Consider the following 13,737-nt stretch of genomic DNA (forward strand, 5'->3'; position numbering starts at 1 on the left):
TCCCACATTGGCAAGAACGTCTATTTAACAGTACATGGTGTTAAATAATAGGAGTGACAGCAGGGATCCCTTCAAATTCCTTACTTTAGTGGAAATGATTCTAATGTACCGCAAAACATGAAGCTTTATGCTATAGGGTTTTAATAGATACATATTACCAAGATAGAGAATTCATTTTTTAGTTTCCACTTTTCTTAATCATGAATGAGTTTTGAACTTTACTAAATAATTTTCTAACATCTCCTGAGATTATCATAAAGTTAAGAGATGTTCTAATTTTGAACTGTTCTTGGAATTCTGGGATAAACCCTACTTATTCATTATGGTTTTAGTTTGCTATGAGTTCTTTTTTGGGGGGGTGGTATGGGGGGAATTTGTATCTAAATTATAATAATATTAACCCATAATTTTCTTTTGCTACACTAAAAGTTAGCAGTTACTATAATTGTAATAGAAGATATATTACCTCTTCCATTCCTGGTACAATTTTGATGACTTATCTATTTTTGTTTTTCTTGATTATAAAGTGCTTGCAAAATTTATTTGTCTTTTCACATAACCAGGTTTTTTTGTTTGTTTGTTTTATGGGTCACGTTTTTTGTTCTCTATTTTATGAATTCATGCATTTGCCTTTAATATTTCCCTCCCTGTCCTTTATTTGACTTCATGTCATTGTTTAATTTGTTAGGATTTTATTTCTAGCATCCTAAGTTGAAAGCTAGCTTTTTCACTCCCAAGTGTTGCTCTTGTTTTCTAACAAATGAATTTAACTTATAAATTTCCTTTTAATACCATGATGATTTCTTCCCCCAGGATTTAATGTTTAATTTTCTTCTTTCAGTTCTAAGTGTATGAAAATTTCTACAGTGGTTTCCCCTTTTGGCCATGAATAAATTAGAAGTGTATTTATAAATTTGCAGGTGAATAGTTTTTTCTTGTGGCTTTTTGGTTTTGTTTTGTTTTTTTTTGCAAGAGGGAATGCAGGATTGGGGAGTGAATATATACTTGTGCTCAGGAAATGTGCCATATGTGATATCAGTTTATGACATTTTTAGTGTGGCCAGTACATGATTAATTTTATAAATATTCCTTGTATGTCTGAAAAATAAATATATATTTTCTATTTGGTAGATAGTTCTCATACAGAAAACGATCAGAATCTAATAATTAGATTGAGCCTGTTATTTCAATCAAGCTAGACAATTGTTATTCAAATCTTTTTTCCCTCTAATTTATAATTTTCTGAAAAAAAATACATTAAGATCAATTTCTCCTTTTTCTGTGAATTTTATATATTTTGAAGCTATTGTTTTTAGGAGTATTGTTTTCTAGCTGCCATATTTCTCAGTAAAATAATCTATTTATGAATCTCTGATATTCATATGCCCTTTTAATTTTTTTATGCCCTGATTCTATTTTATTTGATATTAATAATGTTATATAATCTTTATTTTTGTTGGCATTTGCGCTATTATAAGAAAATACAAAAGGAACAAATAACATGTTCTCCATCTCAAGGAAGTTATAATCCCTACTATATATCTATCTTGTACAATTTTTTAAAAGTTTGAATTCAAGGCTCTTTTATTTTATCTTCTCACAGATACTTCCTTTTGTTCTTCCAATATTCTTATTGATGCACATATTTGATTTGATATACCCTAAGGTCTTAGTTATAAGTAGGAATTTCCTAAATGTTTGAGATAGCTGCAATAAAATTAACATTCAGGAAATGCAATAAAATGCAGCATTCAGGAAAATAAGATAGCTATATACAGATGTCTGACAAAAGCTTCAAAATTATCAACTTATTTTTTGTTTTTATTAATTTAGTTTTTACTAAACGTAAAATGAAAAGTATGTTCTGGAAGTTTGATCACTGTGTACATACAGTTTGTGAGAAATCCTGGCTTCACTGTTTGTATGTGTAATGCATACCTCCTTTGCAACGGTAGTTAAGGAGCACACAGTATGAAAGGTTTCTTCACATGGCTTACAACATGGTAGTTACCTTTTTAAGCATTCATGTTTGAAAGGGGAAAATATATTCTTGATTTATTTTTTGATATGGGGAAAATTGAAATATATTTATTGGAAAGAATTATGACACAAAAAATTTTTAAAAACCTAATGAGGTCACCAGCTGCCCTAAAATAGTCAGAACTTGACATTTATCTTCAGTTAAATTTACTCCAGATTTCTTATCCAAGAAATAAAGAATGATAGAGCTAGAATGAGCCTAAAAATCATTTGTTTTTTGTTTTTTTTTAATCTTAAAAAAAGGCAAAAGAAAAAAGAGGGGATATATGTATACGTATAGCTGATTCACTTTGCTGTACAGTAGAAACTAACACAACATTGTAAAGCAGCTATACTCCAATTAAAATTAATTTTTAAAAAAGGCAAAAGAAAAAGAATATAGTTAACAGATCCCAACGGATAGTTTTGCAAGGAAAAGTTTTATAAAGGTATATATTTGTTCATCATGACAAAATATTACCTCACTAGAAGAAATGCCATAATAAGAGACATCTAAATGTAGGTTTTGTTATTTACCCTCACACTATCTTCCATTACCTTGCTGAAAAGAGCACGAATAATGTTTTGTTTTCATTTCTAATTTATGTGATTTTTCCCTTTGTAATTTAAACATCAGTTATATATTTCTTAGATACTTGTCATGTTTACAGCCCAATGTATACTATTTTTCTAGCCATCATTTTAATAACTACTTACACATTATAAAGGGATATATGTTTGGAAAGAGCAACATTTGAATATGTATGATAAAGCCATAGGTATAAGGAATTGATTGGTTTACTTTTCCCAAAGAAACCTCCACATGCAGTTGTTTAATGTGAAAGGTTTTTTCCTGAAAAGGTTAAAAAAGTTCTAATCAACTTTTGTACATTATGTAGAACTTCATTTTCTAAACTCTGCAAAAGAAAGTTTCATATTTAATGGGAAATCATGAATTATTCCATTTATTATCTACTTCCTCCTTTCAAAGACATGATCTGGATAAAAGGCGGGGTGAATAATTTCAAAAAAATACAATACATTTTTAATGGGAAGGTGCAAACTACAGATTCTCATGACTATTAGCAAGTGTAGAGGAAACAGAATTTTACTTGCAAAATTCGTCAAACTCTTGCAAAGATAAAATGTATGACATACTTTAGTAAAAAAAAAAAACAGTGAGCTGAAGTTTTCTTTTTAATGCAACTTGTTGTTTTTACTAAGTTTTGTCTTTATATTCTCCAGCTTTCCATCTTTATTAAAGTTTGATTATTTCCCTCAATTTATGTGGAAAATTGATAGTTCTTTTATTTATAAAGGTATAAAGATGAAGAATTGAAAGAAAAGTTTTAAGTGATATTATTTGAGGGAAAATTTCCTAAGTAATAGAATTTCAAGAAATTTGGAGAGCAATCACTGAATTGTTTAAAAAAAACAGAGTGACTCATATTATATGGAGTTTTATATTAATTAAAACTGGAAGTACTAATTTAGACAAAAATATGGCTTTGAGCTAGAATGATCATGTTTACATGTGTGTATAGTCCATTGTTTGTAGCATGAACCTTATGTTTTGTTTTTCTCCTCTTTTTCTTACATTTATTGCCATGATCGTAGGATACAGAATCTGACAGGATTATATTATTTATTCAGTTTTTTTAATCATTATAACTTAATCCAAAAGCTAAGATTAATTTTAGGCTTTATTTTTCAGCCTATATTTAATTGGATAAGTAACAATATAATCAATATAAATTGGTTATATAATTATGTTTTCCTGTAGTGGAAAGTTACAGTGTAAATTGAAAGAACAAGACTTGATACGATTCCTTCGTTTAGCCAAAGGTGTTTGGATTCAAGTGTGGTACTTCTGGGTTGAAAATATGTTCCCTGAAAATTCTTCTTAAACAATGACATTCATTTTATACCTTTCCATGTTTGATCTTTGGCATAAAACATTCTTTCATAAAAAAGTTTGAATTTCTTGAAGGGGTTTGCAAGTAATAAGACCATTTATAAAGATTATATCTGTAATTAGCCTCACATAAGGAGGTTTCTTCTGGTGCTTTTTCACTGAACTGCTAATGAAATACTTTAAAAATGTGTTTAAGTTTGAGATTTTTCCAATAAAGAAAATCAGTAAAGAAAATGTCTGTGACAGCTACATGGGTAAATATTTTGGGAATACTTTATATTGATTGATGCATAGTTTATTCCTTCGTGATTGATGACGATCACTGTACTTCAAATATTTGACTGAATGGAAATCATTTGAGTAAATCATTCTTACAGGGTATACACATAAAAAAATGCCTTTATATTATTAAGGGAATCATTTAAAGCCATTGTAAGGATTGCAGTCAGTACTGCCTGCTGAATAACCACAGCTTTCCTCTGATAAAGTCTAATAATCACCAGCAAAAATACTATTTGACAGATTAACATTTATTGATCTCACAAAAAGTTACTGCCTTTTGTGCTAAATACCAGCTCTAACATAATCGAATCTGAGAAATCATCTTTGTTCCATTCTACACCTATAGCCCATATATCCTAAAATAAAAATCACTCATGTTGGAAGTGAATTCTTACTGTGCTATTGGGAGAATTCTTTGCTGATCAAATTTTTTAGTATTTTATTTTTTGTCGAAAGAATTAAATTAGTAATAGTCCCATTTACAAAATGTGATGGGGTAAACTCTCTTAGTTATTATTAACATTTTTAGAAAAGAATTAAAGTTTGAACTTAGTTAAATAATTGTTTTCCAAATGGAATTTTTCAATGTACATATACCTTTAAAATGTTGAAAATCTAACTGTGCCTTCTAACTTTGATTATTAATAGATGAAAATTTGTATTTTCCAAAAACACAAAGCAAAACTTGTATATGTAACAGTTTCCTCTAAAGATTCAAATTAGCAAACTTCTAATTGTTTAGAAAATCACAAAAAATTATATTCCATAACCTCTTGGGGGTGGAATTTATTTATTTATTTATCAAGTACATACAGCTATAAAATGAATCTAAATCTAAACTGAAACAAAAGTCCTGCTATATTAATAACTTATGTTCTGATTTGTAAACATTTTATGTTGATTAGTTTTTTCGGTTTATACAATTAAAGGTGATATCACATTTATTTGGATGGTAATTCTAGTGAAGTTTCCGGAAACTATAAACTTACACACGCGTTAGTGGTATTTCTTTGGAATGAAGCTAAAATGTTAAATATTTCGATCTTTATTAGAGGGGTTTATATAAAATTATACCAATAAAAAGTATATTATAATACAATTAAGTATAGCACAATAGATATATCTTCATAATTATTTTAAAATTTTTCTCTTAAGGTAAATATGACCAATATATTTTACAAAGAAAATCAAGATTGCTATAATGCCTGTGATATTAGAAATTCCTGTTACAAGATTAGTCACAACTGCAACAATATTATGAGTTACTTGGTTTCTTTTAAATATATGTTAAAACTATGCATGAGGGGCTTCCCTGGTGGCACAGTGGTTAAGAATCCGCCTGCCAATGCAGGGGGCAAAGGTTCGAGCCCTGGTCTGGGAGGATCCCACATGCCACGGAGCAACTAAGCCCGTGCACCACAACTACTGAAACCCCCGTGCCTAGAGCACATGCTCCTCAACAAGAGAAGCCACTTCAATGAGAAGCCCGCGCACCGCAGTGAAGAGTAGCCCCCGCTCCCCACATGCAGCAGCGAAGACCCAACGCAGCCAAAACTAACTAAATAAATAAAATTAAAAATCTATATATATGAGCTGCAATGATTGTATCATGTTCATTATATGTTCATTTTCCTTAAAGAAGTTCTCCAAAAATGTTAAGGAGAAATTAATAACAATATTTATATTAATAACTAATTCTAATTGTAATATTAATTTTAATGATAGATACATTCTTTTGTTCCAAGTATAACAAATTCTAAATACTTTTTGAGATAGTAACATATGAATAGTCAAATTAAATTATATAGAAAATAAGTAGTGATTACCAGGTTATTTATGATTCGTGGACATACTGAGATAGAAAATGAATTTGTTTTAGAGAAACCATCATAATTTTAAAAGTGCTTTTTATATGCATTTAATTTGGATTAATAAAAAATTCCTTACTAAGTATGTATATGTTTCTCTCTAGAATATATTTTTAATTTTTCCAAGCTTGAGAATTGGATGGTTTGGAAACTGTTAATCTGTGATATGCCACCTGCCCTATTTACATTTTTAACAGTTGAGTATTTGTTGACTGATCCCAAAGACAGCTACATGTTTTGCTGTTACCAGATGGATGAGATAGAATACCATGCATAACTTTACATTTATCTTCTTTGAGTGTCACCTTATTTGCATACCAATTAAAATAATATCTGTATTAAAATGGATAATGAAAGTTATCAAATTTACATGATGTGACTGCAGTTTGTGAAATTTCCAGTAGATGCCCCCAGAGACCAGTCAACTCATTGGAAATCCTTTAAATTTAAAAAGAGCCTTTTCTGTATTGAAACTTTTTTTCTTGCTCTATTTTGAAGTACATAGAAAATAAATTAAAAGTTCTAAAAATCTCAACTCCAATGGTTTATTACACAAAAATATGTATGAATGATAGTAGTGTATTCTTAATCCATATCAATCAATTGTTAAAAACCTATCTTAATCCATATCAATCAATTGTTAAAAACCTAAGTTTGTAATATTAAGAAAAACGCTTTCAGTTTTCATTGTAAAAGCATTCTATATGCTTTTAAAGTAAAATCATTTCAAACATAGTTAATTTTTTTCTTTCTAATTCCTCTCTCTTTATGTATTTATGTGGCTAAAGAAATGCTATGTCCTTGTTTTAGCTTTTTAGGAAAGAAAAGTATCCTTTTCATACACACAAAAAATCTATAAAACATATCCATACGACATATGAGTTTTATCAGTGTGTGTGTGTGTCAAGAAATGGATTTTTTCCTCCTTCAAATTATACATAATATCTACCTACACTGAAAAGTATGAGTAAGAATAGAGACTCACTTTATTCCATGGAAATTATATTAACTGAAGCTATTTAAGTATTAATTTAAGAGTCAATGTAATTATCCCGTGGGTGATTCCAATAACATTTATCCCTACAATATGAATGTAAGACTGTTGTTACTGACACATAGATAACCCACTAGTGACTTATAAATATTAACTTAATGGAATAAAAGTATTATCCTGACTTTTGATTAGATATAACATATCTTTTGAGTTTATCTTTGTCAGATTAAATAAAAGTTTTATGATCTTGTTTTAAAGTATTGAGCTTATTGAACTGCTTTTGAAATATTTTACTGAATGTGCAGCTTCACCTTGATACAGTATTTCAGTTTGACTTATGAAAAAATATGTTAAATATATTAATCATATATTAGAATAGTTGACAATGCATTTTAATTTTGAAAGTCCATGTAATAACTAGTATAAATACCTAAGTACAAAGAGAATAAGATAGATTGACATATCTATCCATTCATGTTTTTCATATTCATACCATATTATCCTTTTTTATGTTTGTTTTATGTTTGTCAGTGTTTTCCCCATTAGACTTTACACCCTTGTGTGGGAATCATATCTATTTAATTTGCTTTGCATGGATGCTACTGGTTGTCTGCTCCCTCATTTTAAGGAAGGGGATTCTCTGAGTCACAAAATAACACTAGTCTCTTTCCCCAATCCAGCGCAAATGTGGATTAACATGGATAAAGAAAATGGCTTTCTTTTTTTTTTCTTTTTGATTGAAGTGTAGCTGATTTACAATGTTGTGTTAGTTTCAGATGTACAACAAAGTGATTCAGTTATATATATATGTATATTACAAAATATTGAGTATAGTTCCTTGTGTTATACAGTAAGTCCTTATTGTTTATCTATTTTATATATAGTAGTGTGTATATGTTACTCCCAAGAAAGATAATGGCTTTCTAATTGGAGAGTGACATCATACTTCTATAATGATGTCAAATTTCTAAACAATCAATACAAGTAAACCCAAAAAATGTGTGCAGGATGAGGAGGAGAAGAAAACTTAACAATATTTGATATAATAGGAGGCAATGTGGTAAAGAGAAAAAATTCAGAATTTGGAATCAGAGAAACCTGGGTGTGAAACCCACCCCTGCCACTTATTAGCTTATATGATTTTGGGTAAGTCACAACCTCACTGAAGATGGTTTCTTTATCTGTAAAAATGGAAGTAGTATTTGTAGAGTTATTGTGTGATTTAGAAATGATGTCTGACACATCATAGGTGCTCTATAAATAGTAGCTATTCAAAATGGTTTAAGGTAGAATTTAAAAATGATATAATATCTCCTCCGTGGCTGTTTAATAGAAAGCTCCCCCTTTCCCAGCATCTCCACACATTCAGCTGCTATGGAGTTATGTCAGATTGTTCAGATTTACTTTATTCCAGTATACAGACATTTTTAACTTAGAATTTTGGGGGAAATTTGGATGTAAATTCAAAATATTTAGAATCTCTATTGAATAATGCCTTTAAATAGTAATAAAAATCCATATGAAATGCATGACCACTTAATTCCATTCTTAAAACCATTCTTCTCCAGCTACATCCCTTAGCCTGGTAAAGCCTTAGGTATCTGCAGTGGCAAAGATCTTCCTTAGGATATAAATTTCTAGATATTCAGCATATCTGTGAATGTCACAACTTCTACTTCTATGAATGGCCTCTTTTCTGTCAGGAGAACTCTCCTCAAACTCCATGATATCAAATCTCTCCAGAAATTTTACTAGAATTCTTAGCTTCCACCCAGTATAGTGACTTCAGGTCAAGGAGATTTTTCTTCTTCTGATACTTAAAGAGAGCATGTTTTAATTTAAATAAGTATTTGTTTTAATATGTAAATAAAACCAAAGACTAATAACTTCTTGTCCAAATGAAATAAATAAAATAATGAATTTGGATTCTATTTGCGTTTTTTAAAAATTCCTTTTTGTAAAGCAAGTAAACTTTGGGCTATGATTCTCTGTTATGAAATATAAAGCCTGAGAAATTCACATATAATGGTAGAAATTGACATATAATTTTATAAATATTGTCAGATAGCAAATTTAAAAAATGAAAATTATTCTGGCTAAAAGAAATGATATTCATTAACTATGAAGGTTGAAATAGGAACCCATTTAGTAAAACACTAATTGCTCTTTCTGGCTCTCAAATATTAGTAATGAGGCTTAAATAATACCATACGTACATATGTGTGTGCATACAAAACTGTGTATAAAATAGAGATGATATCAACATAGTTATATAGGCATTTTAAATACATCTCTATTTGAAATCTCTTTTGCAAAGAATGGTCTTTTTAAAAAATTTACTAGAAATTTTAAAAATTGATATTAATTATATATCATGGATGTTTTGAGGCTGAAAGATGTCTTGGGTACCAAGACAATCCCTTCTGAATCAGTTCGTATTCTTTGGTCACAGGCAGCAGAAACTGATTCTGACCAAATAAAATGGAAATGATTTTATTAGAAAGATATTTGGTAACTAGCTGAATTTAGGGGAGAACCCGGCCCAAAAGAAAAGGAAAAGACATGGGACCCTTGAATGGGTCTAGGTAGTAAGAACTACTTGCAACTCTTGTCAGGATGTCGCTGCCAGGTTGACTGAGTTCCAGCAACCTTCTACATCTTTGTGTTTCTTGCCTCAAGATTCAAAATCCTGAGAGAGAGGCCAGTGGCTTAATTTGGGTCACTGATCCACCCCTTGGTTAGGGAGTCTTTGAAATCAAGCCCCACCAAGATGATACATGATGTGCCATTTCCAAAAATACTTTGGAGTACTGCCGTCTGTGGACATGAAACTAGACACTGGGTGGGCCAAATCCAGCCAAAGCACCCTTGTCTTCCAGGTGAGGGAAATAAGGCCCAGGGAATGATGTTCTGCATTTCTGTCCCAGGTGGGATTAGAACTGAGATGGCCTCCTGACATGTACTTATTTTCATTGTTTAAATCAACGTTCTAATTTTTATTTATTTATAACTTTTTTGCCCCAGTATGTTTTCTTCACTCACAGGAAAACATGCTGGCAGCCAAGGCATAGACATACAAAGGTGGCAGTGCTTGTTGTTGTTTTTTAATTGAAGTAGAGTTGATTTACAATGTTGTGTTAGTTTCAGGTATACAGCAAAGCGATTCAGTTATATATACATGTATATATATGTATACATATAGATATTCTTTTCCAGATCCTTTTCCATTATAGGTTATCACAAGATATTGAATACAGTTCCCCATGCTCTACAGTAGGTCCCTGTTGCTTATCAATTTTATACACAGCAGTGTGTATCTGTTAATCCCAAACTCCTAATTTGTCCCTTTCCCCACCTTCCCCCTTTGGTAACTATAAGCTTGTTCTCTGTGTGGCAGTGCTTGTTTGAGGCAAGGTTGGATATTAATTATTGTCCCCCCTTGTCCCCTCAAACCTCCTTACCATCCCTCATACTGCCCTTTTGGGTACCATCTGGATGTCCCCTTCAGTCTCCTCAAACTCAAGTTATCTGAACCCAGACTTATTATCTTTCCCCAAATCTGTTAATTCTTTTGTGCTCCCCTCTTTAGCAAATTACCAGATACCCACACGCGACTCCTGGTTGTCACCCTAGCTCTTCTCTTTCCATCAACCCCAACATCCAGTCAGTCACCAAGTAATCGGTATTTTTATCTCCTAAATATGTATTGAATCCACCTACTTCTATTTATCCCCCTGCCTTACTTCAGTTCAACCCCCGTGGCCTCTCCTTTGCATGAACACCAGAGTCTCCCATTTCTTCTCCCCGCTCCCGGTTCTATTCTCTTGGATCTGGTGTGAATTTCAGAGTCAACAAGCTCAAGCATGCTAAATTGAAAGTCTTTATTTTTTTATGACTTAATTTTAATTCCTGGCCCTAAGCCTTGATCCTCCCTAGTGTAAAATTCCAATCTCATCCCTCTTAGGTAAAGTCAGTCCAATTCAGTGATTTCTCAGGTTATTCAGATTCTAACACTCCTTCCCCTCACCCTGTTTTCCCACGTAGAAGCAACACAGCATGAGTGCAGGGTAGAGGGAATTAGGGTTACTAGGTTTAGCAAATAAAAATACAACATACACTTCAATTTGAGTTTCAAAAACACCAAATATTTTTGGTGTAAGTATTCCCATGCAATATTTGGGGCATACTAATACTAAGAAAAAATCATTCGTGGTTTCTGTGATATTCAAATTTAACTGGGCATCCTGCCCAGTTTTATCTGGCAAACTTCAGAGTGGAAGTTTGTCAGCATTTACTCCCAGGTCTTGATCTAGGACCTTGTGATAGACATTGAACTTGCCTCCCTGGTATCCATTTCTCCCTCTTTGCTAACATAACTCCAGTTTCATTTGGGGGCAGCAATGTGCCCCAAAACAGGCAGGATATTTGTTTTTCTAGCCTCCTGCAACCAGGGATGGCCACGTGACACGGTTCTCACCCATGGAACCAAAGTGGAACTCCAACAGAAGTTGCAGGAATGCTTTTGTTTTCCCCAATAATAGAGAAAGACACAGCTGATGCCACCGAACTCTCCCCTTTCTTCTTGCCTTGAAGGTGGACATGATGTCTGGAGCTGGGGCAGCCCTCCAGTGACCAGTGAAGGGAAGGATAAAATAATCCCAGAGGCATGGGCTTTGAACTTGCCAGGCCATGGAACCAAGACCAGCAGCTGCCTACCTTTAGGTGTCTTGTGCTGTGAGAAATAGAAACCTCTAGTTCTGAAGGCCCTGTGAGCCGAGTTTTCTCTTACTTGGAGTTGAATGCGTTCCTAACCTATGGGATGCTGTCCAGGGGTCCGTCACTGATGTACTCGATTCATCCTTTTCCGTCAGCTCTGGAAATATGCTGACCTGACTCTTTCAGTAGCTCCGCGTGCTTCTTATCCGCAGAGTTACAGCTGTGTCCCCCTTCAGTCACCAGTCCCCAGTCCCCAGTGCATCCGACAGCCTTTTAGCACACATCCCCTTGCTGTGGCCAGCAACATTGTGGCGAACATACCAGCCCTCTCTTCCCATTAACTTTTTTTTTTTTTTATCCTGGGTATTTTCCAAATATTTTGAATTTATTTTATTATTTTTATTTTTTTTAAGTGTAAAAGAATTTCATTATTGTGCTCATTCATATTTTTACCCAGTCTTCCCATTAACTTTTATGTCACACACTCAGAGCCCGCTAGACAATTACGGTGTTCGGCCCGTACCATTCAGGGGCTATGGGACATTGTGCGGGCTGGTTCTGGTCCTCTTCTGCTGAGAAAGTCTCTGCATTGACTTCTGCTGCCTTTCCAGGCCCTTGTGTAGGGGCAGGGGGGTGGAGGGAGGGGAGAGAGGACCTGGCCCTTCTCAGCATCTCACTGTTTCCTTCTCCACACTCTCGGACAAAGGGCAGAAACAAAAATCTGTGATAGCTTCTGTCCTCTCCGTTTCCAATACTTTTGGTCATCATTTTGACAAGATGGTGGTTTTTGACTTTTTGGCCTGGGACTGTGGTTTCCGTACTCTCTTTGTGGACTAGTTCTATAACAATAGGTGGCTTGTACTGGCCACCGGGTGCAGGAGGGTTGCAGTTCAGCTGGGACATTCCTTCCAGATGATTTTTCTAACAGACAATCTCTTTGACTCATTTCCCTGACCCAAACCCTTCTACAGCTCTATCCCACTCTTAGCTTGGAGTCCAAACTTCTTACCATGGCTTTGAGGTGTCCATGATCTGGGTCTTCCCCCCCCCTTTTTTTTTTTCACTTCCCTCTCCCCGCTCCCTTCCTCACTGTATGTATTTTGTTCTAGACCTAAGCTGATCCCCTGAGTAAAAAATTATTGGCGATGGGAGCTGGGCATTTTTGTTTCATTTGTTTTTTAAACTCTGTAGGGTGAGTCTATTGCAGGACTTCATGTTTCTCAGAGCATCTTCACATACTTAATTTTGCTTGGTTCTTAGAAGAATCCTGTGATGTAGGTAGGGCATAGATTAATACAGATTAATATACACATTTCACAGATGAGAAGAAATGAAGTCCAGAGAGGTTAGAAAGAGCTGACCTCAACCTCGGGTGTTCTAATTCCAGACTGTCTCCACTCCACACTGAAATGCTTATTGACAGTAGTAGCACATCAAGTCAGTTCTAAATATTTAATTGTCTCCTATTTAAAAAAATGTAAAATAATTAGTATAAAGCTATATCGTTAGACCTCTTGCTTAGTGTAATAATAGCCACCACACAGCTGTTATTCCATAACCATTTTATTTCCTATATAGCAATTTTCATCATCTGAAATTATTTATGATTTGTTTGCTTATTTGTTGGTTGTGTTCTCCCACTAAAATATACACTTCACAAGGGCATTGAATCTATTTGGTCTAGAACAATGCCTGGCACTTAGCAGGAAGCTCAATAGCTATTTGTTGAATAAATAAATGGACTATTCAATTGTCATTTCATCTCCTTGCATATGATTTATTATTGTTAGAAGTGAAATAGTAATATAACAAATCATTAAGTTCGTCCTAACTGAAAATAATTTTTACAATATATTTAGCAAGAGATTTCAATAAACATTTTCTGCATAAATGAATTAATGAATGAATGAACCTCCATAACATACAGTGAAACCACTTAATAG

The 13,737-nt window shown here is 33.1% G+C and overlaps 1 protein-coding gene across 1 annotated transcript in view; it reads left to right on the forward strand.

The window, feature by feature from the left end:
* TTC29 (tetratricopeptide repeat domain 29) overlaps positions 1–13,737 on the forward strand; it is a 267,121-nt gene that overhangs the window by 20,273 nt on the left and 233,111 nt on the right. The gene's annotated exons all lie outside the window — the stretch shown is intronic.

This window comes from Eubalaena glacialis, chromosome 5, assembly GCF_028564815.1.
Source record: "Eubalaena glacialis isolate mEubGla1 chromosome 5, mEubGla1.1.hap2.+ XY, whole genome shotgun sequence".
Lineage (NCBI taxonomy): Eukaryota > Metazoa > Chordata > Mammalia > Artiodactyla > Balaenidae > Eubalaena > Eubalaena glacialis.